The 25,923-nt window shown below is 51.7% G+C and overlaps 1 protein-coding gene across 3 annotated transcripts in view; it reads right to left on the minus strand.

Moving 5' to 3' along the window:
- The window catches only part of SH3BP4 (SH3 domain binding protein 4), a 96,655-nt gene that overhangs the window by 49,865 nt on the left and 20,867 nt on the right, over positions 1–25,923 (minus strand). For 2 of the 3 annotated variants that reach the window (XM_014862585.3, XM_070489344.1), the window contains exon 2: positions 7,864–7,942. The exons of the other annotated variant lie outside the window; for it this stretch is intronic. The gene's annotated coding sequence lies outside the window, so the exon portion shown is untranslated. The remainder of the gene's footprint in view (positions 1–7,863; positions 7,943–25,923) is intronic. 3 annotated transcript variants of the gene reach the window in all.

The following is a 25,923-nucleotide window of genomic DNA, read 5'->3' on the forward strand; positions in this document are numbered from 1 at the left end:
AAACGAACTTTCGAAACGCGGGGACACCTGTCTGTGTGTGGAGAACAGTCTGAAAAGGTACCTTGATGTAAAAAATTGTATACACTGAGACAGATTTTTGTTATAATCCGGAATAAACTACTAAAGGAAAGAAAAAGAAACCTGTGTGCTGTCAGGAAGGGCTGGTCTGGCAGGAGAAGAAGCCATGAAGAGGATAAGTCGGGGCAACGTGCACCCCAGAAACAGCTGGGAGGCAGTGGATGGTCAGAGATGCTGACCCAGAGCCTCAGAGCACCACGGTCCCACTGGAGCAATGCAGCCCGAATAGGACAGGTGCACGGCCATCTTGGGGGCACCTAGGATCAAGCTGAGGGCAGGACAGGGTGGACCTGGCCCTGGAGCCACCTGGACGCACCTCCCAGCCCCTCATTTCCCATCCCTGTGGGTTCAGCTTCATCACAGCAGATCGACTTCTCCACAAGCTGGGAGCACAACTGCAGCTTCTCACGCCCATTTTACAGCTGAGCAAACTAAGGTACAGCAGGCTCAGCCGCGCAGCTCTGAGTCGCCAAGATTCGCACCCAATCACGTTCGCTCAGAGTCCGGGCCACGCTCCATGAGAACCACACAGGTGAAGTGCGAGGAGAAGGCTCCCCGAGAAAAGGAGGTCATCTTCTCAACAGATAAACCAACACAGAGCTGCTCCGTCCCACTGACGACCCGCATCCTGTGCTCATTCCTCCCTCCCATCCAGCCAGCCAGGAGGCACCACTGGCATAGTGTCAAATTGACAAACTAGTAGCCTGGCTTCCGTGGCCTGGGTTGGCAGGAACCAAGCCCGCCCCAGAGTCTGGCGTTTGAGGGCCAGAATCCAGCCAGGAGAGAGTTCCTCTGGGCCATGCTTCGTGGACCAGTCTCACCGAAGGGCTGCAAGGGCAGGGCCGATGCTGGCTCCTTCTGTCCGGCCAGCCCTGTCCACAGGAGCCTCACGCAGGCTTATCACGATTCACTCTGAAGCCCACCCATGTGTGGTACCCTGAAGAATTTCTACAGAAACTTAGCGTCCCAAGGTGGGCCAACTATTTCTTGCTGACTTATAGGCCAACTTGCCTCCAGACGAATGTCTAGGCCCCAGAAGATGGAGGCCCGGCTCTCAAGTTACATTAAGTCCCTTTGAAATCAAGAGACCCAAGCAAAGGAGGAATCCGGTGTGCAGCATTGCTGTCAGAGATGCAGCGAGGCCCCACCTGGACTCATTCTGCTCATGGACCATTCTAGAACCTTGCCTGCCCTTCCACCATGCGATCCCAGGTCTTTGGTTACGGGGACCCTGAGTGAGGGTGTCGAGTCCAGCAGATTCTATCTGACCTCAGTTTAATCACTGTTCAGCTTCTCCAAGGCACAAGCTCCCTCATCTGCAAAACGAGGCTACTAATTAATATCTGGCTCAACTCCCCGTCTGAGAAGATCAAGAACAATCTAAGAGAGCTTTGCAAACTGTCCACCACTGTGCAAAACTTAAATACAGAGCAAACCTACAGAGGAGCTCTTCCGACACTGTACAGTAGCTTTCCTCTCCCTGAAGCCCCCTCTGTGCCAACTCACTATGTCCCCAGAACCACCGGCATCATTCATCTAAAAGCCCATCCTCCACTGAGAGCCCCTTAATAATTCCTCTTCAAATGCCACATCGAGACGTCCACGCCATGCAGCCTGAACAATTCAGGAGGACCGACCGCTCCCTCCAGTCACCTCCCCTGGGTGGCCTGTGGTAACCCAGACGCTGCCCCTTGACCTGGATCCTGGGTTTCCATTAACCACCTGCAGGCACCTCCAATTTTCGGTGTTTTCCGGAGGAAGCCCAAGTTCAACTCAAATCCAAAGATAATTTTCCCCATTCAGTAAATGAGCAAATCATATCTGGACTTAACCGAAAGCAAAAGAAACAATAAACAGATAAAGGAAAGAAGCGTTTTCACTGGTTTCGGTCAAGTTCCACCTTGGCTCTGCTGAGCCCTGCAGGCAAGGGGAGATGCTCAGTCCTCGAGTCAGACCCGAGCTCGGCGGGGTGGATAGCCAGCCTTCCCGAGTCAGGTACTGTGACCTTTCTCGAGGGTGCAAATCCTCCTCCGAGGAAGCTGATAAGGGCTACAGGCTTTCTCTTTAGAAAATCTCCTAAACCTCTGAGGTTCTGCTGCAGACCCTGGAAGAGGACCATGCCGGGAACCCAGGGCCCCAGGTTAAACACACCTGTGCTGTTATTGATAAAAATCTTGTTCAACAGACCACAGACCAGGCCACTGCTCTCCAGCAGAGGACACCCGGGGCCAGCCTGGAGCATCGATCAGTGATACTGATTTCACCAAAAACTGAAGGCAGAGATGAGGTGTACACTCCAGCTCATACATAGAAAGGACAAGTGTAAAAAGGATTTACGGGCGATGACAAAGAAGGAACAAAAAAGAATCAAGTTGTTTTTATTAAGCGCTAAGTCCAGGGCTGCCCAGAGATGGATGGGGGATTGGGGAGGAAAAGGGGTACCTGTTCACAAGGAGCCAGAGCAACGGCACACAGCACAGGTACAGGGCAAGGCAGACCCTACCAGGGCTGAGGGCAGAGTGGGCTGGCCCCTGATCCTGAGGGCAGTGGACAGCCAGTCTTAATGAGAAGATAACCATGTGACCTCAGACAGACACTGGCCTTTCAAGTCTCTGCTTTCTCTTCGGCCAAATGCAAAGCTTAGCTCAATGGCCTTTCAAGTCCCTTCCTACTCTTGAACAGAGTAGAAAGGAGATACATGTGCCACACATGGGACTTCAGGCCCCCTGTCCACCCAACGGGATGGGAGCATCTCAGCTTGGTGTCCTCGAAACACCATCAGAGCACACCAGGCAGATCCAGCTTTGTCCCTTGGCTCAGGCTTCTCTGAGGCCAGCTGCTTACTTCTTGGAAAGAAGGGTCCCAAATTATTCACTCTGGCCAATGGGTAGTGTTAATCCCTTTTCTGACCTTTAGGACCCCTGCAGCAGCCTGAGGTCAGGAGGGCAATACACCTGAGAAACAGCATGAACTGACATGTCAAGGGCACAGCCACCCCCTTGGCCACATCAACGATGTGTTCACGGAGAAGCCGCGTGACTGATGCTCAGGTTCCTCAACTAAGACACGAGGAAAGGGAGGCCCACAGAGGCTCAGTGGCTAGCCCAAAGAGATGGGGCGGCGGCAAATTCAGAAGAAAGGAAGGAAGAGGGGACGGAGGGAAGGAGGAATGGCAAGTCTGCCTACGAGCCCAGGTGAGGATGGATGCATGCTACCCCTCACTCCCCTGGGAGTACCACTGCCTGGCCCAGGCGCGGCCCCAGCCTGCAGGCCCCCGTGGCCCTGCCCCCTCCCCACTATGGATCAGTAGCGGACACCTTGTCCAGGTGAGCCAAACCACAGCCTGCCTGCTGACCCAGGAATTGAGGACTCGCTCAAAAGGATGAGCTGGCCCAACTCACTCCTCCTGAGAAGTGGGAGCTGGGAAATGCAGAAGCGGCCCAGGGCAGGTCCCATCAGGACTGCTGGGCACTGGCTGGTGGCCGGCAACCACGCCTGGGCTAGGTGCACGCTGGGCAGAGCAGCAGAGGCCAGGTGTCAGGGGGAGAAGCACAGGTGGGTGGGGAGGGGGGCACAATTCTCGAAAAGCAGCTTCATTTCTCAAAACCTGGTTCCCAGGTCCCCTGCGACCTGCTTGGTCTCTGGATCTTTCCAATAATCTGTTTTTTCCCTTGAGCAAGTCTGAGCGCATATCTGATTCCTTTTCATCTTTAAGAACCTCTGAGACCCTGGCTCCATTTTACAGCTGTGGAAACTGAGGTTGAAGGAAATTAATTTATGCAAGATGCTTATGTGCTCGTAACTGAAATTCATCTATCCTTGGAAAAGGTGAAAGCTCTAAGCTCTCTGCATAGACATTTTTCTGACCCAAGAATGAAATACGTTCACTCTGCCTGTCCTAAAACGCAGTCTGCCCAGTCAACTTCAAATAATCAACTAACAAAGGGGGAAAACTCCAGCCGGAGAGATGGAGAGTGGGAGGTCCTCTGATCACACTGGGAAGTTCTTTGTAGTCTGTGCAGGTTCCAGTAAGGCACCGGAAGGCTCTTGAAAGAAAAACAATGGTGGAATCCTTCTTGACTCACACCTTTTATCTCGGAAGGCTCAAGTATGTTAAAAATCTCCCATCTGTCCTTGCAACATGCCCGCTTTGAGAGGAGTGAAAAGGCAGGCTCGTCAGGAGGCGAGAACACAAGGCTTTTAGGAACGCGGAGGCCCGTTTTCAGTTGAACAGGTTGCCGGAGTGCAGCTCAGGTTTCTCATCTGTCCACATTCCCCAGGCTTCACTGGGGCGGCTCCTGACCTCACTCACATTCAAGCGCAGCCCCTGCTTGAACGAGGCAGCTCCAGTGGGAGGCATTCTAGTGAAGAGCTTCTGAAGGAAGCTGAGCAAGGTCTCAGTGAGGGGGATGCCTGGCTCGGGGCTCCCCTCCCTGTTACTTCATCACGTGCTGACAACTATGACGTCAGAACCCACCCCAAGAGGGGCCCAGGCAGACTTGGGCGGGTGCAGAATCGGTGCTTCTGGGTCACCTGGCTAGCGACAGTCCAGGCAGGCCTGGGGGTCATGCTGCCAAGGACGCTGGCCTCAGCTGCTCCATCTCAAGGACATCTGAAGGCCAGGATCTCCCTTACACACAGACAGACAGGAGCCCAAAGGAAAACTCAAAAGTAAAGCCATCAATGGGGGCTGGGGCTGGGGCACTGGGAGTAAGGACTCCAGTATGGGAGTCAGGGGTGTTCTTCTGGGGGGATGAAAAAGTTTGAAACCAGAGAGCGGTGCTGGTCACACAACATTGTGAATGCACTCAATACCGAAGAACTGCACGCTTTAAAATGGGTAACTGGATATTATGTGAGTTTCATGTCAAAAGCACAAAAGAACAACAAAACCCACAGAATCAGAAAAGTCTGGAGACCCCCCAGTCTGAAAAGCAGCCCCTGAAGAGAAGAATTTGTCAGTGATTCTCCACGTGGTCCAGGCAGAGGATGCCCAGCCACAGTCCCCCCTACAGAGAGAGTGGACGAGTCCAGGGGGCTGAAAGGTACATCCTTTAAGGTCATCCAACTCACTTCTTAGATGTATCCTTGATTTTCAAGTAAATTTACAGGTCTAAGAGAAAAATTCTAATTTCACCTGTTAATTAGTTACGTGGCTCATGTTTGTGGCTTGAAATTGATTTCTATCGGCCACCCCTGGACTTTGGGGACACCTGCCCACAAAGCTCGTGTGCCCTCCCAGGCGCCAGGTACGGGCAGGTGAGTATGGAAGGAGTGGCCTGGGGCTCACAAACAGGAGCTCTGTGCCTCAGTTCTGCTACTTATTAATAACCCTTTGAACTTGAACTTGAACACCATCCTCTCTGAGCCTCATTTCTTATCTGTAAAACGGGCAGGATGCCCAGTGTTCCAGGGCTCCAGTAGATGCAACATGCAGAGGGTGGTTAGCGGAAGCCCGTGAGCTGGAGCTCCAGCCGTCACATCCGCGAACGGTGGGAAACGAGCCTTGGTCTCCCCAGCCGAGCGCCGTCCTTGGCTGCCACAGTCCCCGAGGAGCTGTCGGGCCAAGCTCTGTTATTTGTGGGTTACGTCAGTCATCCACACTGGTCTTAAAGTGAAGGGAGCTGAAGTCAGCATCATTTCTGCTCCCTCACTTGGTCCCACATCTTGAACAGCAGCATCCACGGGCACATAATAAACTATCCCTCCCGGTGATAACAGTGGGGTCAGTATAGGTTAAGATCCTGATCCTGAGGTGCTGGAAGTACACGCAAATCACAACAATTGCAAATCCCAATGAATTTAAGATATCAGATCTTGAGTATTAAGAATCACAGAGAAAACACTGTGTTTCTGTTTCTGGGGAAGAAAGCCACAAAAATTGGCCAAATGTGTCAAGACTCCATTTCTCCACAGCCAGTGGATGGTTTCTTTTAAACGCTGTGAGACAGACATCTACTCTGCCATCTCCAAGGCAAGCACTGGTGAGCCTGCCTCTGCAGGCTCCCAGGAGCCCTTCATGCCCAAGATGGAGACAGTGGGTACCGCTCTGGCTCATCTCAAGACGGCCAGACCCTGTCCCTTCCTCCTGTTTCCTCTTCCCAGGTCAGGCTGCCCTAGAAACTCTGGCTCAGTGCCAGAAAAAGCAAACCACATAAATGACACCCAGGGAGCTGGTGCGGCAGAGGAGTCCCAGGCAGGGCTCTTCATCAACCTCCTCCTGCCTTGCTCAGGAGAGAGCCTTCACTGGCCAAGCTACACCCCACATCCAAAGGTGAGACCAAGTGGGAGTCAGACCCAGAGTCAAGTTGCCCACCCCACTGGTATCCAGCAAGTCTATCTGGAGAAAAGCACGGGGCTGCATACTGCTCTTTGATTTGGGAATCCCCAGCATTCCACCAGTGCCATGCGAGAGGAATGCGAGGAATGTGGATATGCATCCCAAGCAGACCACAGCCTCCCGGGCAGGGGCTGTACTTATAAGGTAGGGCCTGCTGGTGGCCGCTTCCTGGGCACAAGTATTTTAAGTCCCTGAGACCTCAGCGCCTGTGAGGATTGACCCGGGACCAGGACTCCAGAATTCATCACTTCACTATTAAAAACCCCCAGGTTGTAAACCAGCAGACTCGCCCCAACATTCTTTCTATCCTAAAGCCACGCAGATACTGGAAAACAGAGATGTGATAGCAAAGGTGGGGAGAGAAGAAAACTGCAACAAATTCCATCGACTTCCCTCAGCGGAACAGAGGATATACGGGATTGAAAGAAAAACCTGGAATCATTCACGCGGCTGCCCACTCTATTTGGCACGACGGCTTGTATTATTCACACGTGGCCCTGAGAGGAAGCAGCCTCTGAGCTGTTCCTCTCGGACTCTCCTCTTCTGCCCAGTGTATGCAAGGGATCCGCTTTAATTAGGTCCAGTCCTTTCACCTGGCAAAGAGTGACATTTGTTGTTGTTTTAAACACACGAAGCCTGCACCATGATGCAGATGATCTTAGCCCACTGATTGTACACTGTACAAAAGATGGTTTCCTTTACTGCCAGCCAAGAGAATAAAGATCAGGAAAAGCCAAGAAAACATCCGAGAACATTCTACCAGGATATCATTTACTCTTCCCTTTCCGCTGGGAATTACTGAATGCCTCCAATTCTTCCTCATGAACACCAGCTAATGCATCCTTTTAACACCTTCTGATGTTCTATTCCAAGGACAAATGCTCTCCCTGAGCCCCAGAGTGGGTGACCCATAACCCTGCAGCTCTCTCCACTCGCATCTCATCACTGGTGGCCATTGTGTGGGAACTCATAACATCTTATGTTATAAGAATAACTCCTTTGTGCAAACACAGCAGGACAGCCAACCTGGGCTCTGTCCCATGGCTGTCAGGGTGGAGAATAAGCTGCCCTTCTGGTTTGTGGGTAGAGAGAGAACGTTCCGTTGGCGGCAACAGAAAGGGAAGTCATCGAAAGTACACAGAAACAAGTTCTGGGAACTCGCCAGCACCAGGCACAAGGGTGAGATCTGACCTTCCCAGGTTGGGGACACTGAGAGCTGACAAGGATGTGAAGACAGAGCCATGAGGGAGATGTCTCCAAGGGCCGTAAAAGGCAAAGAAGTGTCACAGGAAGATTCCGGAAGCTACTCCTCCCTCTTGAGCTGTTCTGCACACCTGTGGGCATCTCCCCACAGGGGTCTGTGCATCTTGGTGGTGACATTGCTGCCTCCACGCAGCGGGCCCAGGTATGGCTGCTCATTCCAACAGCCCATCTGCATCGCTTACCTATAACAGGCCACCAGCTTCCCGACGTCAGAGGACACGTCGCAGGACCTGGCCTTCCATCCAGAAAAGAAGGGAGATGCTACAAGACAAAAAAGGAGCCATGACTGAGATGCGGAGTCTCGTTCAGCTGAAAACCTCATTTCTCCACTTTCCCTCCCAGACTCTTCCACATCCAGAGTGGACCAGGTTGTAAACCGCATTGACACAGTAAGGTGAGGACGGTGGCGGACACTGATGCCCTTTCCCTTCCCAACTGTCGGGAGTGTGGTGGCAGAAGGACCCTGTCCTAGAACCACCTTGCCCCCCACCCTGGTCACATCCCTTCCCTGGGGCAGCCATATGGATGGGGGGGGGAAGGCAGGCCCTCACCCTACTCCCAACTCCTGACAACTCCGAGGGGCCCCCTGGGGCCGGAGCTCCTGTGGGGTCTCGAAGGGATTCGCTGAGAATGCCCTGCTTTCCCTCTGTCTGCTCCAGCTGCCCTCCCTTCCCTTCCCCTCCATGGAGGTTGACCCCAAGCATGTCCCCCAATAAACCTCCTGCATAATAAGCTGCATCTGAGCTGGCTTCCCGGGGGGCCCAGCCTGCCACAAGGGCTTTTGGTGCTTCCCCCCCACCAACGCTGTGTCTTCCCTCCCTTGCTCTTATTTCTGCTGCAAAGACAGACAGTGTTAGTGCAATACAATAACCTTATCAGCTAAACCCTAAAGACGCAGTCCAAACGCCCTGCCGGCAGTGGGGCTTCCTCCTCACCCACCGGGTCACTTGGAGGTGGTTCAGGTCCCGGGGCACTAACGTAACAACTACAGAGCCTTTGTTACAGAGCCCACGGCTGTGAAAGATCCCTTAAACAAGGATGACGACAAGATGGCAGGATTAAAGGTCACCACTGCACGACCCCCCTTCTCAGCCACCGGCTGAGAACTTGCCGTTCTGGACAGTAACTGAGCTGCCGGGGGATCTGGAAGAATCCTGGACCTCATCGGGTTGTGACAGAGGAGGTGGAAATTTCATTCTGCAATGGTCCTGCCCGGAAGAGACAGCAGGACGGACCTCCTGCGTGTAAATATTTCACGTGCAATTCCAAGGAGCATCGCAAGGAGGCGAGAATTATCCCATGCGACGCTGGGCCAGCTGGTTCGTCTTCAGGATACTGTTCCCTCCTTGGGGCTTCAGCGGTAAAATGAATGCCAGATGCAGAGAAACGCCGGGGGGAGGGAATCAACCAGAAGGAAAGAGAAAACCTAGTCTGTACACAGTTAATCTCCAGGTAGAGAGGGACTTTCTAAACACACCAGCAACGTATGAGATCACAAAGGCGAAAGGAACGTTGAAGTGAGCGAACACTATGAAAAAGGCAACAACGTGAGAGCACCTACTCAAACACGACAGAAGATTTAGATCCGAAAGGAGACAGAAAAATGCGGGGTGAGGAGAGGATGCTCAGGACACAGGAAACAAGAGGCCGTTGTCCACTCTCCCATTTATTTTGGATGTGTCTACCATGCTGCTCCCCGGTCCATGGAAGACTCGGGATATTTCAGAAGACTCGTCCACGGGCTGGCGGTACAGCGAAGACTGACGTCAGGACAAAACAGCTGAGAACCTTGTCATGCTAAAAGCGGGGAAAGGTAGTAAAGAAGGAGCAGAGGAAGCGAAAACACTAACTGAACAGACCTCTCAGAAGTGGGTAATACAGGGTGTTTCCCTTTCTTTCTGAGTTTTAAAAGTCACTATCCCAGCCGATTAAGCACTTGGGTGCCTCCTTTCCGTCTAGACCCCAACCTCCCAAATCTAGGCTGGGGTAACGGGAATCTTTAACCTGCGTTCCGACCAGGTGCCAACACCACTGGCCTCTTACCTCCGCACTGGTCCATGTGCTGGCCCCTCAATGAAAGGCAAGAGGTGGTTAGGGGGCTGGCAAGGCCACGGGGTTCCCTGGAAAGAGCATGTCCGTGTGGTCAACGGCCTTGGCCTCCCGCATCCCCGTTACTGCTCTCAGTCTCAACCCCGGCTTCCCAAAGCCCATCTCCTAGGCACAAAGTAAGCATTTGCTCAACAACTCCACACGCTACCCAATCTTAACTCTGATAAGCAGCCAGGTTTCCTTCTTTACGAGGAGAGAAGTATGTTCATTTACCACATCCCTACTCACTGCTGCTTTAGGCACTGCTGTCCTCAGCATTTTTGGGTAAAGGTCTTGTGAGCCCTCCGGGGCTTTTCGCTCTCTCATTCCAGAAGATTCCTTAGGTAGACAGCTTTCACTTACGGCTCCACAGCCCTGAGCTGAGTTGTATTTCATCACAGGAATCCCTGGCAGGTTCCCCGGACAGGAGGGTGATTAGGTAAACTCACCCTTCATTCCCAATATGGGAGGACGCAGTGTTGCCCAACCAGCTGACTCAGAGACGTCCCTGCTGGACTTTAGGCAAGCACATGGGCACACAGGGAGCCCCCGCCAACTCGGTGCTGGAGTGTGGGGAGGGACGAGGTGTGGCTGTGAACTCCCATTGGTGAGGTCCAGGGTGGGTGGATTAAGTAGACAGGACCAGCTGGCCTCTTTCGACTTCCCCAGCTCCACGCTCTCCTTCTCGGGAAGCCCCAGGTTTCTGCATAAACACCAGCTTCCCTGAGAGGAGAGGAGAGGTGATCTTTTGGCCAAACACTGTTCCCCCTAGGGAGCTGCCATACACTGGTGTGTGCCCATCAGTCCCCGTGGCCCCCAAGAGAAAACGACAGGATTCAGTGTGGGTTCAAGTCAGCAGAAAGCCCCGAAGGCTAGAAGATGCCTAAGCCCGATTCTGTTTGTTTGTTTCAAGAAACATCAATGCCGTTACTAGGAAAATTAAGGGGAAATTTCCAAGAACCACAGAGCTGTCAAAAAGCAATGCCAAGAAGACAAGATGCCATTGTCTTCCAGAGTCTCCAAACATGAGTGTCTCCTACAGTCCAATGAGTGCGGCATTTACGTCCTCTTCGTGCATCTCTTAGTAGCTGCTTTAACAATAGCTTACAATCTCAGCTGATGATACAACGCAGGGTTTATCCTACCTGAGGAGGTCTGGAAAGCTCAGTGGACAAACGATAAGAGACTCATGAAATTCAGACAGGAAACTATATTCATACACAAAGAGATGACAACTTTGTCCTAAATTCTCACCCTAGGACAGTCTCCAACAAGGCACTCAGCCATTCCTTCCACTTCCCATGTGATGGATGGAATTGTGTGCCCTCTCCAAATTCCTACATTGGAGTCCTAACCCCCATTACCCCAAAATGTGGCCTTATTTGGAGATAGAATCTTTACAGAGGTAATCACGTTAAAATGGGGTCATTAGGGTGGGTTCCAAATCCAATATGACTGGTGTCTTTACAAAGAAGAACATTCGGAGGCAGACGCACAGAGAGAAGGCCATGTGAAGATGAAGGCAGAGAGCAGGGGGTGCTTCTACAGGGCGAGGAGCACCACGGATTTCCAGCAAACAACCAGAAGCTAGGAGAGAGGCTTGGAACCGACTCTCCTTCGCAGCCTCAGAAGGAACCAACCTTGCTGATCCTGGGTCTTAGATTTCTAGCCTCCAGAACTGTGAGACAGTAAGTTTCTGTTGTGGAAGGCACCCAACTTGTGGTACTGTGACGGCAGCCCCAGCAAACTAATACACCGAATGTGCAAAACAGGAGAAGGAATTCTGACGACCCTGCCAATCCAGGGAGCTGCTGCAGGAGTGACAGATTCCAAAATGCTCTCTAAGCTGTTCACTCACCTTGACCGACAGGTTGGCCTGTGATAACCCTCCAAGAGCGGGTCCATGCTGCCGAACCAGGACTCTCAGGCCAGGACCTAGGTGGCTTCCCGATGACACCAACAGTTTAAACTTCACACTTTGTTCCAAAACCTCAGTATGTGCTCAATGGCCCAATCCACTCATACGCCCAGCACATAGTTCTTCAACGGTGGAGGAGAAGCAATTTTAGGGTGGCTTTGGGGAAACTGGAAAACTCCTGTATCTACTCCCTAGGTTTCCAAGTCACCATGATGGACCCATACGGATTGATCTCCAGCCAAAGGATCCTTCATATCCTGCATCTGCCAATATCTACACTGGAATCTCTCCATGGCAGGAATCGCTTCTCCCCAATCCTTACCCCTCCCATACCTGAAAATAGCCACAGGAGTAGAGCTAGACCACAGAGTAGGGCCAAATAAATTCTTGTCCTACACCAGAGGCAAACTGTGGCCCCCAGGCCAAATCCAGCCTGTCACCTGTGTTTGTATGGCCCATGAACAAAGAATGTTTTTATATTTTTAAATAGTTAAGGGAAAAAATAATCAAAAAAGAGTAATATTTCATGATGTGAAAATTAAGTGAAACTGGCATCACAGCGTCTGTAAATAAAGTTTTACTGAACACAGCCACACCCATTCATTTACATTTTGCTTATGGTTCTTTTGTGCAGCAAGGGCACAGAGTAGCTGCAACAGAGACCATATGGCCACGAAAGCTCAAACTATTTACTGTCTGGCCTTTGACAGAAAAAGTTTGCCGACCCCAGTTCTACGGCAGCCCTACGGTGCTAGGGGGCAAAGGGCCAGCCTCTGTGGGCTCAAGCCAAAGGGAAGTGGGCATGCACCCACGGCCCGTGACTGAATGCTTGAAGTGCCAGCCAAGACAGCAAGTAGAATAAGAGACAGCAAGAGGGAAGGAAAGAAAAACAATGGGAAGCTGTGGCTAGAAAGGGAGACAAGAATGGCTCCAAAGATAAACTTCATCAATTCAAGACTGTTACCCAGAGTTGGCTCCGACCTGAAGAGGGGAGCGTTCCTGGCCTCCTGCAGCAGCACAGGGACCCCCACCCCATGTGCAGGTCAGCTGGACCAGTGCTTATGCAAGTGAGGGTCAAGACAAACCTGGGGCTCATGGTTCAGCCACAGACTTCACCTTAGGTGTTTCATTGCTATGGAAGAAACTCTAAGACGACCGATTTACACAGCTGAGAACATCACACCTCAGTAGACTGGCCACGGCCTTTATATTTAACGCTATCAAATGAACACTAAAAACTGTTAACTAAAAAAAGCATTTAGGCACATGGTGGATGAAACCGCCAAGTGACGGTGTCTGAAATCTCACCTGATTTAGGTGGTAAAATTTTCTTACCCAGAATATAGAGCTGGTTCACGTACCTTTCCTGTAATTACACAATATTGCAAGTTTTACAGAGAACGTGATAAGGAACATCCTTTCCTGTCTCCTGTATTCAACCTCTTTTGAATATTAAGCACAAAAGGGTGGGGTTATTGAGACAAACAACCAGACACCACAATGGTTTATTTACCCGTCCATCCTTCCGCTCTATCCATTTGTGGGTTCCTCGCTGGTACCTGACACGGTGTCAGTGGTTTAGGTGACTGTGTGCAGCTGGAGTTTCTGAAGGTCCTTCCTTCCTGGCAGAGCGGGGAGGGGGGGGGGTATCTATTTGTCCGTGTGAAGACGGGAGGCATCTGTGTTACCTGCGCCCTCGCTCTCTCTGAGGACTCCCACCCCTGTGACACAAGGTTGCCCTCCCCTCCTCCTCTTGGAGCTTCTGCTCCCTCTGGTTGCAGCTGGCGGTCCTTGTTACGGAAATTTTATGTATTTAATTATTACATAAATGAATGGTCATGAGTAACACAAAGCAGCTTCCATGACAGTTCCAGTGGAATATTTCAGAAGACTTGATCAAAGTGAATCTCTGGAAAATGGGCTGGCAAACGAGACCATGCTAAACATTCGAGGAAAAGCTAATAAACTCTCAAAGAACTCTGGATGCAGACTGCTTCACCGGTATCTTTGTGTTGTTGCTTGATTTTAAACTGGAAATCAAGAGGATGCATCAGGCCTGTGGCTCATGGAAGATACTGCTGTCAAACCCACACTCAGAAGACACCTCCACCCAATGTTACAAAGACTGGAAGATCCATGTACATTGGCTTTTTCGTTTCTGGAAAAAAAAAAAATTCTTCCAGGCTCTAACTTTTCCAATTCACTGACCAGTTACCCACGTGCCTTCACAGTCTGACTGGCTCACAATTCTGGGCCCCTCCAGTGGGGCTGGAGGTTTAAGTCCAGCGTCTTGACAATCACTACTTAAAAGCTGAGGAAGCAGTGTCCCATGGGACGGGTCCATCACCATAGATAACTCTGGGTATCAGCAAACCGTGAGGGTCCTTGCTAAGCCCACTTATATCAAAAGATCTCTTTTGGGTCCCATTGTCTACAGAGGCCCAGCAAACATTTGTTTAACAAACATTTGCTTTTCCATCTCCATGCAAATTGCCTTCCTCTCCTTTGAAGCCCGAAACCACTACCCCCAACACCCTCCTTTGTTTTTAGCTGAAAATGGTATTTAAGGTGGCAGCTTCGGCCATTCCAGCGAGTTGCTCAGTTTTCCTGAGTGTCTCCCACGTATACGTGTTATAAAGCTTGTTTGGTTTTCTCCTGTTATTCTGTCTCGTGTCCATTTAATTCGTAGCCCAGCCAGAAGGAGCCAGAGGGTAGAGAGGAATTGTCTTCCTCCCCTACACAGGGCTCTCCATATCATGCCAGAGTATACCCAATTTGTGTGGCTCTCTCTCTTGTCTTTTCTACCAGCCTGTGGACCAAACTGAGGGCAGGCAGGGACTCTGCCTTTTTCTTCTTTGTGATAAACAAACGGCAAGCAATAGGATATACTGGAGTATGTGAAGACGCCATTTGGTATAAACTCAATTTGGCCTCACCTTCAGCACTCATTGTTGATGTGCTCTAAGCATTTGCTATTACGTCCCAAAGACAAGAAACAATGGCCTTAAGGTAAAGATGCAACTTCCCCCACACTGGCATTTCCTTAAGGATAAGCATCTCTCCCTAGGATGGGAACTGATTGCTGTGCTCACCCTGTGACCACCCAGCTTGAGACAACAGACCTGCCACCCTGCTGTGTCCACCAAGACAGCAGACCTACTACCTGCTGTGTCCATCCATCGCTGTGCCCACAGGGCAATCTTGTGACTATTGTAAAAGGGACATTTCAATCATATGTGAAACATGCTCTTTAATGGTATATAACCACTCTGTACACCCCATTTCTTTGGTGCCCTTCCTTCCTTGGAGAAGAAAGCCCCGGGTTAAGCTAGTCCTCAGATCTGGTTCATTATAAACTCAACCCAATTTTCATTTATAGAACATTGAAACATAAAAGACCAGATACTTAGTGTCAAACACCCAGTAGAAAGCTCACAGAACACTGTGGAATAAACAATAAACGGCCGAGAACTCAACTTCTTACGTTTGAACATGGCAGTGTTTCTCAACATTAGCACGATCAGACGTACCTGGAGAGCTTACTAAAACAGACGGCTGCCTCTGCCCCGAGGGCTGCGGCGGCCTGTGAACGGGCATTTCGAACTTGCTCCCAGGGCAAGTCGATGCTGCTGGTCCCTGGACCACACTTCGAAAAACGCTGATACAAGGCACGATCACTGATAACGTGCTTTTCCACTTGGCCTCTTGGTTGTTTTCACAACAACGCTAGGAGGTGGGCAAGGCTGGTATTATCATGCCCATCGTAGCAGATGGGTCTGAAACCCTCAACAGGCTTTCAATGACTTACCCAAGGTCAAGAAGCGGGAAGCTGGGATCACAACCCACTGGTGCAAAGCAGCATCAGCGACTTTGATCAAGAGAATAAGGGTCAAATGCAAAGAAAACAAAGGAAGGCAAAGCAGGGCCCGGTGAGACAGGATGTCTCCGAGCGAGGGCGTAAAATGCTGGACTGGGTTCCAGTGTCGCACTTCCTTCCTCCTTTCCTTCTTCCACGACAGAAATTACAAACCCTCCCAAGTCTGCTAAAGGGAGGGAGGGAGTTTATGTGTGTGTCTTGGGAGAGGGCACCAACCATGGCGAGGAGGCTGAGGATATGCCAGACAAGTTCACGGGGGGAAGCTCAGACTCCGTTTGGACATGGACTCAAATCCTGGCCGGGCCACTGAAAGCTGTGACCCCTGGGAAATCTTGTCCTATTTCCTCAGCCCTGGGTGGGATGGGGAATCACCCAATGCTGCCTCGATGGTCCCTGCACACGTGGTGTTCAAGTGCTGGTTCCTTTCTTCCAGAATCCCAACAACTAACTTTGCCAGGAGTCGCCCTTGCTGACGAGGACCACCAGGACCACCAGCGGTCTGACCTCTTGGATTCTTCTTCTTGGGGGTCAGATCTTCACCCCAGCAACCTCCTACCTTAGCAACAGTGAAAGAGGCGGGAGAGGGAGATACGCGGCGTGGAGCTGCCCGAGTCTGCCCCTCATAAACCCCTCCCTATTCAGCTTTGCAAGGGGGTCTGGGGGGCCTCCGCCTGCCTTGCTGTTGGACTGTGTAACGTTCACAATTTCAAAAACCTAGCCAAAGCTTGGAGCGAAGGGCGGAGAGCTTATTTTATAAGAGCACCGAATGATTCATAATTCGTTAATCTGATTACGTATCACAGGACACTCCCGCTTCTGTCAACAAGCCATACCCTCAAAGCATCTGTAGACACTAGGTCAGAAACAGAATCGCTGCAATGAACGTTTTCTGAAGCCCAAGACCTGGGTAAAGTGGTAGGAAGACCATTCTGTGTTTTTAAATATTTCCCATTAAAGTGAATCCTCAGTTTTCAATCTCCTCCTTGAGATCAGCACAATGTTATCCAAAAATGCAAGGCAGTCCCCAACCTTGGGGGATATGCTACTTGTTAAACAAGGCTTTTTAAAAAATGCAATCTTCAAAAAATTTTGTTTATTTTTTTAAAAATGCAAACTTGAAGATGCCCATCCAAGGGCCAGCTGTCCTGGAGTGGCGTGAATCTTGGGGACCTCTGCATTGGTGCTCTTAGGGTTGGGTGACCACCACCCCCCCACCAGCATGGGTGGGCAAAGGGCACAGCTCCACAGGGTCATTTCTCTCACAATCCCCCAAGCTCCTAACTACAGGGTGAAACAACGGTGGGAGCGGGTCAGAACCCCGCGCCCAGCTAGTTATCTGGGGACATGAAAGGTAGGTTCTATCTACCATCCTTCACTCCCCAACAGAGCTATCCAAACCTCTGTGATCAGTCTCTCCACCCAGTGACTGTTCCAGATTATTTACCTATTCTTACCTTCCTCATAAGCAAGCATCAATTAGGCATGAAAGGTTAACCGACTATAAACACAGTTCACGCTCTCGTGGCTGGCGCTCACTCAGCTTTCAGGGACGTGAGGTTAGAGATCACTGTCATCTCACAAACTTTGCCTGGGCTCTGCGCCTTGTAAGCCAGAGAGGAACTGGAAGGTACATAAAGCACGTGCCTAAACATAAGACGTGGCTGAACACAGAAGACAGACACCAAGATAGAAAGTTGCTCGTGTGCGTGCAGAACAAGATGGAGAGAGAACTCCTAGGTGGAGGAGGGACACGGGGAAGGTACCACCTGGCTCACTGCGCTCTGAACAGGTATCAAGAGAAGATGCTACACACAGGAATCAAGGGGCCCTCTGCAGGTGGGACACAGGCCATCTCTGTGCTCCACTCCCTCGCCACACACATCTGAACTTTCTCCATGATCTGAACACCTTCCACCACATTGATGACGGGTCGTCATTAAGACAAGAGCTTGGTAGCTGTCTCAGCTCTTGTTGGATGGAGCCGAAATATCTGCCTTTCTCATGACCCACAGGAAGGCCGCACTGTACTGGATCTGTGTACAACCAGTCACCCCTTCACTGTGCTGTCAAGACACTCTCCAAATGGGTGGGTGCAATCCACTGAGGGTCCCCCCCATCCCAGGACCCCGCAGCCTGCAGGAGCACACTCCCCAGGGCAGCCCTGGGGTCAGTGCCCTCGCCTCCCGTCCTCCAGCCTACAATTCTAAGGCATATTCTCATGGTTCCTCAGGAGGGTCCCCAGCACGGAGGAGCCCCAGCAGTCACGCTGACCAGGAACTCGATAACTGCCCTTCATCATCTCTCTCCCAGTTCCCCATGCCTGCTTCCGGGGACCACCTCCCCCCAGATCATCAGCCCCAAGTCCCTCCCTCAGGCTCTACATTCAGGAGTCCCAAACCAGAACAGATGACAACCGTGACACTAGCACGAGACCACCGGGCCTTTTGGCCAAGACACAAAAACAGCTGGGTAATATAAATGAACATTCCTGGTCAGTTCTGGTCAAAGCCAATGAGCTATTTTAGTGTTAGGAAAAGCCAACAAAACACTTTGTTCCATTAATAAAATACATGCATACTCAGCTAAACCTGGAGAAAAGCAAAGGGCATTTACACCCCAAGTGACATTTTCACATTAAAAATATATACATTCACCGTAGCTCGTGCCCAGGCTGGAGACGGCGAGGGCTCATGCCTCCTAAGGAATTTGTGCCTCTAAGCTGGGCCTGGATCCCAGTTCAGGGCCCCTGGTCCCAGCCTCCAGGTCAGCAGAAAGTCCATCCCAATCTTCTCAACGCCCCACGAATTATGACCTCGAGTCACTTACACTTAGGGCTCTGCTCAATTGCCACCTCAAATCCCCAGACCTCTGTGTTACTTTCCTAGGGGCTGCTGTCACAAACTGCCCCAAACCTGGTGGCTTCAAACGCAAATTTATTCTCCTCCGGTCTGCGGGCCAGAAATCTGAAACCAGTTTCACTGGGCAAAAGCCAAGGTATTTCCAGGTCTGGTTCCTTCTGGAGGCTCCAAGGGGGAGAATCCGCTTTCCTACCTTTTCCAGCTTCTAGTGGCCACCTGGATCCCTGGCTTGTGGCCCCTTTCTCCATCTTCAAAGCTCACGGCGCTAATCTCTGTCTCCATCGTCCCATGGTCTTCTCTTCGCAGTCAGATCTCCCCTTGCTTCTCTCTCAAAATGACACTTGTCGTTACATTACATTTAGGGCCCATCCAGATAATTCAGGGTGATCACCCCATCTCAAGATCCTTGTATTATTCACAGTGGCAAAGTCCTCTTCGCCATGTAAAGAAGCACTCACAGGTTCTAGGGGTTAGCATGTGAATATCTTTGGGGGGCCATTCTTCAGCCTTCCACACACTTTATCACAGACAGCACCCTGTTCACTCTCCATTCCCTTTATCACTCGACATTCTGTCTATCATTTGTTTATTTCCTTTCTCTTCCACCAGAGTGAATGCTCCGCGAAGGCAGGTCCTGTGCAGCTGGAACACGCCTGGCACTCAGTAAACTGCCTTAGACTCCCTCATGGAATCGGCATCCACATCTTCAACATGCTCGCCTGTAAGGTCCGTGGAGCAGGAATCCACCTGTCTCACTCACGGTGGGGTCCGCAGCCCCTGGGCCTGCACCCAGCACGTAGTAAGACGCTCCATTAGTAGCACCTGGTGCCTGAATGCAGAACACAGTTCCCTGGTTCCTGTGACCTGCAGCTCAGTTTTGCAGCAACTGATCAACTGCCTCCCAGGTGGTCCCAGGAGCATCTCTACGCCAAACCCATCACCCCGTGACCTCGCCTTCAGCACATTATCCCTTGCTCATGAGCACACAGGGCCTGCGTTCTCCTGCCACCTGCCCACCTGGGAGCCAGGCTTCCCTGCCCCATTGCAAGGCTCTCTCCAATTTCGCTCTATTCTACCTCCAGCCTCCCACTGCCAAGTTCTTCATTCTGCCAGGTCAGTCACCCCACCCTAAAACTCCTACCCACACATCCTGCCTCCTCACGCAGGGATGTCTCCCGGGTTCCCTCCCTACACAAAAGCAACCGCTCCTTCAAGGCCCGGCTCCTACCCACGGCTCCCACAAATCCTGTGACTCCTGGTCTCAGCGACAGCCCTTCCCACCCCGACTTGAAGGGCGGCACTTGCGGGCAATCCAGGTAGGTGAGTCTTGATGGCTCGGTCCTCTGGGGGTGAGTCTCAGAGGAGCACTTAGGCTCTCAAGGGAAGACAATGTGACATTTCTCCAGTGCCCTCCAGCTCCTGGGATTTGGATCCAACAGACCAGGAGGTCAAACCCTGAGTCTGCCCTTTACGAGCTCCGTGCTGCTGCACAGCCTGTGAGCCCCCCAGCACGCTCTCCCGCCCTCATCCCCCAAATGGGCCAGCACGGTCCATGACTGCACTGCTGCAAGCTCTACCTCTGCAGGCGTGAGCAGCCCCCCAGCGACGGCATGAGGCGGCGTCCAAATGGAAAGTGGGCAAACCCAGTGAAGCCACAGGTGCCACCAGCCAGCCAACAGCACCTGGGAGAGACCCAGGCGCCACGAGAGACCAGAACCAAGGACGTTAGAGTACAGCTTGTAGCGGGCAGGGTATTAGGGTCTCCAGAGAAAATCCAGGATGTCCAGTTAAACGTGAATTTCAAATACATAACAAATAATTTGATTCGTGTAAGTATGTCCCGGAGTGAAATGTACATGGGTGTCATGCAGTTTTATTTGCTAAATCTGACACCCCTATGGGGAAGGGGGGTGCAGGGGTGGCCCCCAAGGACGCGCCAGAGGGGGCTTCCCAAGAAGTCCAGCCTCAAGGGGAGAGATGAGAGGTGGCCTCCCAAGGAGGAGGAGGGACGACCAGCGGCCACCACCTCGCGGTGGTGCAATCCTTCCAGAGTCCACTGACAAGGAGGTGGACTCTGGCATTTACTTCCCATTAAACAGCTTTTGTAAAAACAAAATAATTCTTAGGAACTATAAAAAGGAGTTGTTTCAAGAACATTTTTCCATTCCGGTTTAATTCGGCAAGAATTCACAAACAAAACAGGGACTCGGACAACAAAGATTGCCATGGAAACAGAGCACCTCCATCCAAAAAAGCATGACTTCACCTCGCATTCCTGCAGTCACCGGCTCCGGATTGTTCGCAGAAGGATCCTTGTGCAAACAAACACGAGCCAACTGCCACTGAATGGCAGGAAATGTAGCAGCTTTTTCTAATTTTAACTTTCTCCAGGAATGCATTCCTCTGAAAGCGCTGGGCACATTCTCCCTGGACCCCGCATTCCTTCAGTAAAGCAGTCACCTCCAGAATCCACAACAAAATGCAGATTTCAAGCGGCTGGCCGAGAGGGGTGCACAGAGAGCCCAGGGTCCAGGGCTGACTCATTGGTTTTCCCCCAAAATGACTGAGAGACTAAAGGAGCTATTTGAACAGGAAAGCACTTCCAGACTAGAGGGGGATCTGCAGACGGGGCCGAGGGGGAGGCAACTCAGGAAGGCAGACAAATAATGACAACAAGCAAGAGCTAATTTCACAGGAGTGATGCCATGGCCAGAAGACCAGGACACACAGGCCAGGACCGGTAACACTCGAAAACAATTCTGCAAGTTGTCCCCCTGGGATGGGGTTCAGCATGTGCCTCGTTTGATTTGAAAGCCCATGTGGGGCAGGTGGCAAACTGGGAGGCAGAATTTGCAATGCTAACACAGCCCAGAAAGGCCTATTTTCCAGAAAATTCAAAGAACTACAATTCAATAAGAAAAATGGGTCAAAACCATGAAAAAGATCTTCACGTCAGAAAAAAACAGAATAAAGGACAACATGGCTTAATGGGAAGAGCCCAGGACTGGAAACCAGAAACCAGACAGCCAATAAATATTAGTTTACGGTTAATAATAAGGAAAGCATAAATTAAAAACAAATCAGATACTCTCTCCCATCCAACAGACCTCCCACAGCAGAATGAAAAGTCAGACAACACGGAGCAATGGTGAGCGAGGACGTGGAGCAACGTGGATGAACCGGAACACTGCCTGTGGGATGTGACACTGGGGGACACCCACCCCCCACTGCTAGGCTCACCTCCCAGATAAGCTTTTGCACACTGTGCTGAAAGTGTGGTTTGTGACAGCAAACGACTGGAAACAACGTACAATCCTGGAGAGAAGGAGGAAACTGAGGTGTTAACACCCAAAGGAAAACAACATGGTAGTGAAAAGCCAATGTATAATATCTACATATCAACCCAGATAAACTTCAGAAATGAAGGTTTATCCAAAAAAGGAACTCGCAGGAGAACACTGTATGAGTTACCTAGCGCTGAATAACAAATCAGCACAAACAACACAGATTTATTTTTTCACAGTTTCTGTAGCTCGAGAATCCAGGGGTGGCTGAGCTGGGTCCTCTGGTTCGGGCTATAATCAAGGCCTTGGCCAGGGCTGAGGTCTCATGGGAAGGCTGGACGGGGGAAGGGTCTCCGTCCACACTCACACACTTTTTGGCAGCATTCAGTTCCTTGCTGGCTATTGGACTCAGGACCTCAGCTCCCTGCCATGTGGGCCTCTCTATCTGGCTGCTTGCTTCAACAAAACCAGCAGGAGAGAAAGTCTGTTACCAGAAGAAAGTTACCATCTTATGTAACCTAATCAGGGAAGCGGCATCCATCACTTTGGATGAGTTCTATCGGTCAGGTGCAGGTCGCAAAGACAGCCACATCGAGGTGAGGGATTACGCATGCGGAGTGTGAATACCAGGAGGTGGGGATCACCGGGGGCCATATGAGAGTTGGCCGGCCACAAACCGTGAGAGCATAGTGCCATCCATATAAAAGTTAAAAGCAAGAAAAACAAATGGCATTGCTTAGGGACACAATGTTCATTGGCTACATGGTAAAACTGTAAATAGCAAGGGAATGACAACCACAAAATTCAGGATAGGGACTGCCTTAAACCCTTAATTTATTAGATTTAAACACGTTGTGGGAGGGCAAGTGAGAGGGCACTGCGCCGGGGGGGGGGGGGGGGGGGGGGGGGGGCGGGCACACCAGGGCTTCAGAGTTAAGGGTAAAGCTCCATTTCTCAGCCTGCATAGTGCTTGTACAAGTCTATACGAATCGTCATTGTTTTGATGACTTCCTATTCATGCCAAATATTTTCAAGTACTGTTTATGTCTACACAAGAAGGAGGGGCCTGTGGCCTGGCCCCCTGGTACCCCGTGGAATAGTGAGGACAGGGGCCCTGCACCCTGCAGGGCCATGGAAAATGCCGCCACTGCCGCGATCACCTTTGCTCTGCAGACACAGACCAGCTGCGACCTTGAAGTGCGGCCCCACCTGAAATTCGTCCAAACCAAATTCAAAGGCCTCCACCTTTACCGGGAAGCCTTCTCCTCCTGGGCTGATTATGACTCTCAGAATTCGCCCCGCCTCTTTCCCTTCCCTTCCTCTAAAGGAGCAGGTCCCAGATGCTGGAGAACTTGGACCCTGTCTTCATCAGTCCAGGGCTCCCTTCCAGGGCCTCGAAGCACCTTGAGGCTGGGCAGGGGGTGGGGGTGGGGAGAGGTTGTCCTTCTCAGGGCAACTGAAAACAAGCTTCCACTGCTCCAAGTTGGGAGTCACCCAGACCACATCCTGTTTGGCTGTGGCGTTGATTGCAATCATGCCAATATCGCTCCACAAAAGAACTTTCTACACAGGCTTCTGGGGGAGACGGGATGCCCGCAGCAGGCAAGGAGCCCAACCAGAGGCCGCTGCACCGGTCAGCACTGGTCAGCAAACCCAAACCGCCCAAGCGCACGCCAGCTCAGCCTCGGGGGTTTACGGAGAAAGATTATCTGGGCTGCAAGTGGGGACAGTGCCCGGGACCCTGCATTTTTGCCCAGCCCTCTACACCCCGACGTAGCAGGCTCTAAAATACTTGAGTAAGTGACGATGTGCTTCTCCAGCTGGAGTGAGTTAATGCAACATGTAAATGATCATCTGAGCGAGATGGAACTGCCATTGGCAGCACACAGCAAAACCCCATGAGGCCCACAGCCCCAGCAGCCACCCTGCTCTCTGGGCTCCTGTCCCATGGCCAGGAGGGACACAGAGAACAAAGACCCCCTGGAAGTCAAGTACTCCCAAAACCAGGTCTTCTCTAGAAAAATCCTCTGCAAAGTGCATAGATTGTTCCTAGTGAAGAGTTAAGGAAGGGAGCAGAAGATGCGTTTTCTCTAACATACGTTAAGCATGTAAGGAATCTGGACGGGGAATGCCGTGGGTTTTTTTTTAACTGAAATGTACTGTGAGTCTCAGTCCAGGACAAGATCTGAAGCAAAGAGAGGCAAGAAGAACCTTCCAGAAAGCACAGACAGCAGAGAGGGGACCCTTGGTGTGGTCAGGACACCAAAGAGGCCATCCCGTTTCTGTGTCATGTCACGGGAGCCCTTAGGGCCCCAGCGCTCGTCTCTGAGTGAAGGGGCACACGGGATGTTCACAGGCCTCTGGCGCTCACCCAGGGCAGGGATGGTAAGATACGGTGGGTGCTCATCGGTGTAAACACGTCAGCAAGGAAACGCCACCTGTGCTACCTGAGGAGCTGCAGGAGCTCAGGAGCAGACGCTGGGCTGCCCAGGGCTCAGGAGCCCAGCTCCCACCCTCTCCTATGGTGGGGCCCTGAGCAGGCAGCAGACTGGCCCTCATCTCTAAAGAGGGGCGAAAACGACATCTATCCTGCAGGGCTGCTGTGAGGAGTGAATATGATGAAGTGCCTGGAGCAGCGCCAGGTCCACAGTTGGCACTACATAAGTGCTCAAATTTATTCTCTGGTGACAGAACCACGCGAGCACACAGGCCACCTGGGACCACTCCCAACTCAACTGCTCCTCTCACCTGCCACTCCCTTGTTTCTTTCCAGTCAAGTCTCCTCCCTTTGCTCACATCCAGGCTTACCTCCCAAGTTATCCACCTGACAACACTTCAGCCTCAGTCCCCAAGGATAGAAGCACAAGCCCCACTCCTGCCAGAGGTCACCCCACCACCAGCCCAGACTGAACCTCCGCTGACCAGATAGTCCCGGGCTAGTCGAAGTGCGGTCCCCGGGCCAGCAGCCTCCTCCTGTGTCACCAGGTGGGGCTCAGAAATGCACCCACCCCAGAACTACTCCTGGGTCGGAACCTGCATTTGAACAAGCTCCCAGGCGATTCCTGTGCACAGAGGACTTGAGACGCGCTGGGCCGGCACACGGCAGGTCCAGCCGGAGACCTGCGTCTGCCCACAAGCTCTCCGGGAGCTGGGTCCTAAACAAAAGCCTTCTCCCCTAAGAAGATTGCAAACTGCAGTGCAGGGCCCGCTGCCTGTGTACGAACGAGCATGTGCACTTAGTGACTTTCCAGCGCCAGGCGTGGAACAGTGCTCGCTCCCTGTGTCCTGACTCATTGCGTAAGCAGAAACATCCGAAAGAGCAGGTGGCTCAATGCGGCCGTGTGAATCCCGTACACAAGTTTATCAGCCATCTTTGGGGAAGGGACAATGTCATCCTGTATTCCACGCTATTCCACGCATCAGGCCCCAACCTCCAGTCAATAGCAGGATTAGTGGGACCCTCGGCCACAGCCCTGAACACCGGACGCGCCCCTCCCACTCAAGCCTACTGCTCCGGGGACTCTGAATTTCAGAGCAGTGTACAAATGGATCCATTGTCCCCACTGCTCGGCTGCCTTTCTCAAGTTCACCTGGCAAAGAGACGATCCGTGTCTGTGTCTGCAAGCCAGCTCCCTCACTGGCCGGCAGAGCAGCTCGCCTCTCAATGTCTGATCCGGGAGAGGACAAAGAACATGCTGACGAGAAGAGCGAGACCCAGAGGGGGCTGGGCCCACTACACTTGGCCTTGTAGAACAGGGTGGCTAGTGGCCAGGGTGTGGAGGCCCCGGGCTTCTCCCTGAAAGCGGGCACCCAGTACCCCTGGCCGGCACTGGCAGGGCCCCCAGATCCAGCTGTGGTGGAGCCGCGTGACGCAGACGTGGGGTGCAGAGGGATGTGCCCGGCGAGATCCCTGCCATGGAACCCCCACCACCCACCGGCCTTCCCGGCCACTCTCTCATCTATTTTTAAATAAACTCTTTCTTTCAAAGTAGACTTAGATTTATAGAAAAGTTGTGAAGGGAACACAGGGAGTTCCCATATACTCCCCAACACCCAGCTTCTCTTTATTATTAACATCCTATATCAGGATGGCACATTTGTCACAATCGACAAACCGATGTTGATACCTTATTACTAATTAAAGCCCATTCTTTATTCAGATTTCTCATTCTTTATTCAGTTTTTTTTCTCCAATGTCCTTTTTCTGTTCTGGGATC

This window comes from Equus asinus, chromosome 19 (assembly GCF_041296235.1).
Source record: "Equus asinus isolate D_3611 breed Donkey chromosome 19, EquAss-T2T_v2, whole genome shotgun sequence".
Classification (NCBI taxonomy): Eukaryota; Metazoa; Chordata; class Mammalia; order Perissodactyla; family Equidae; genus Equus; species Equus asinus.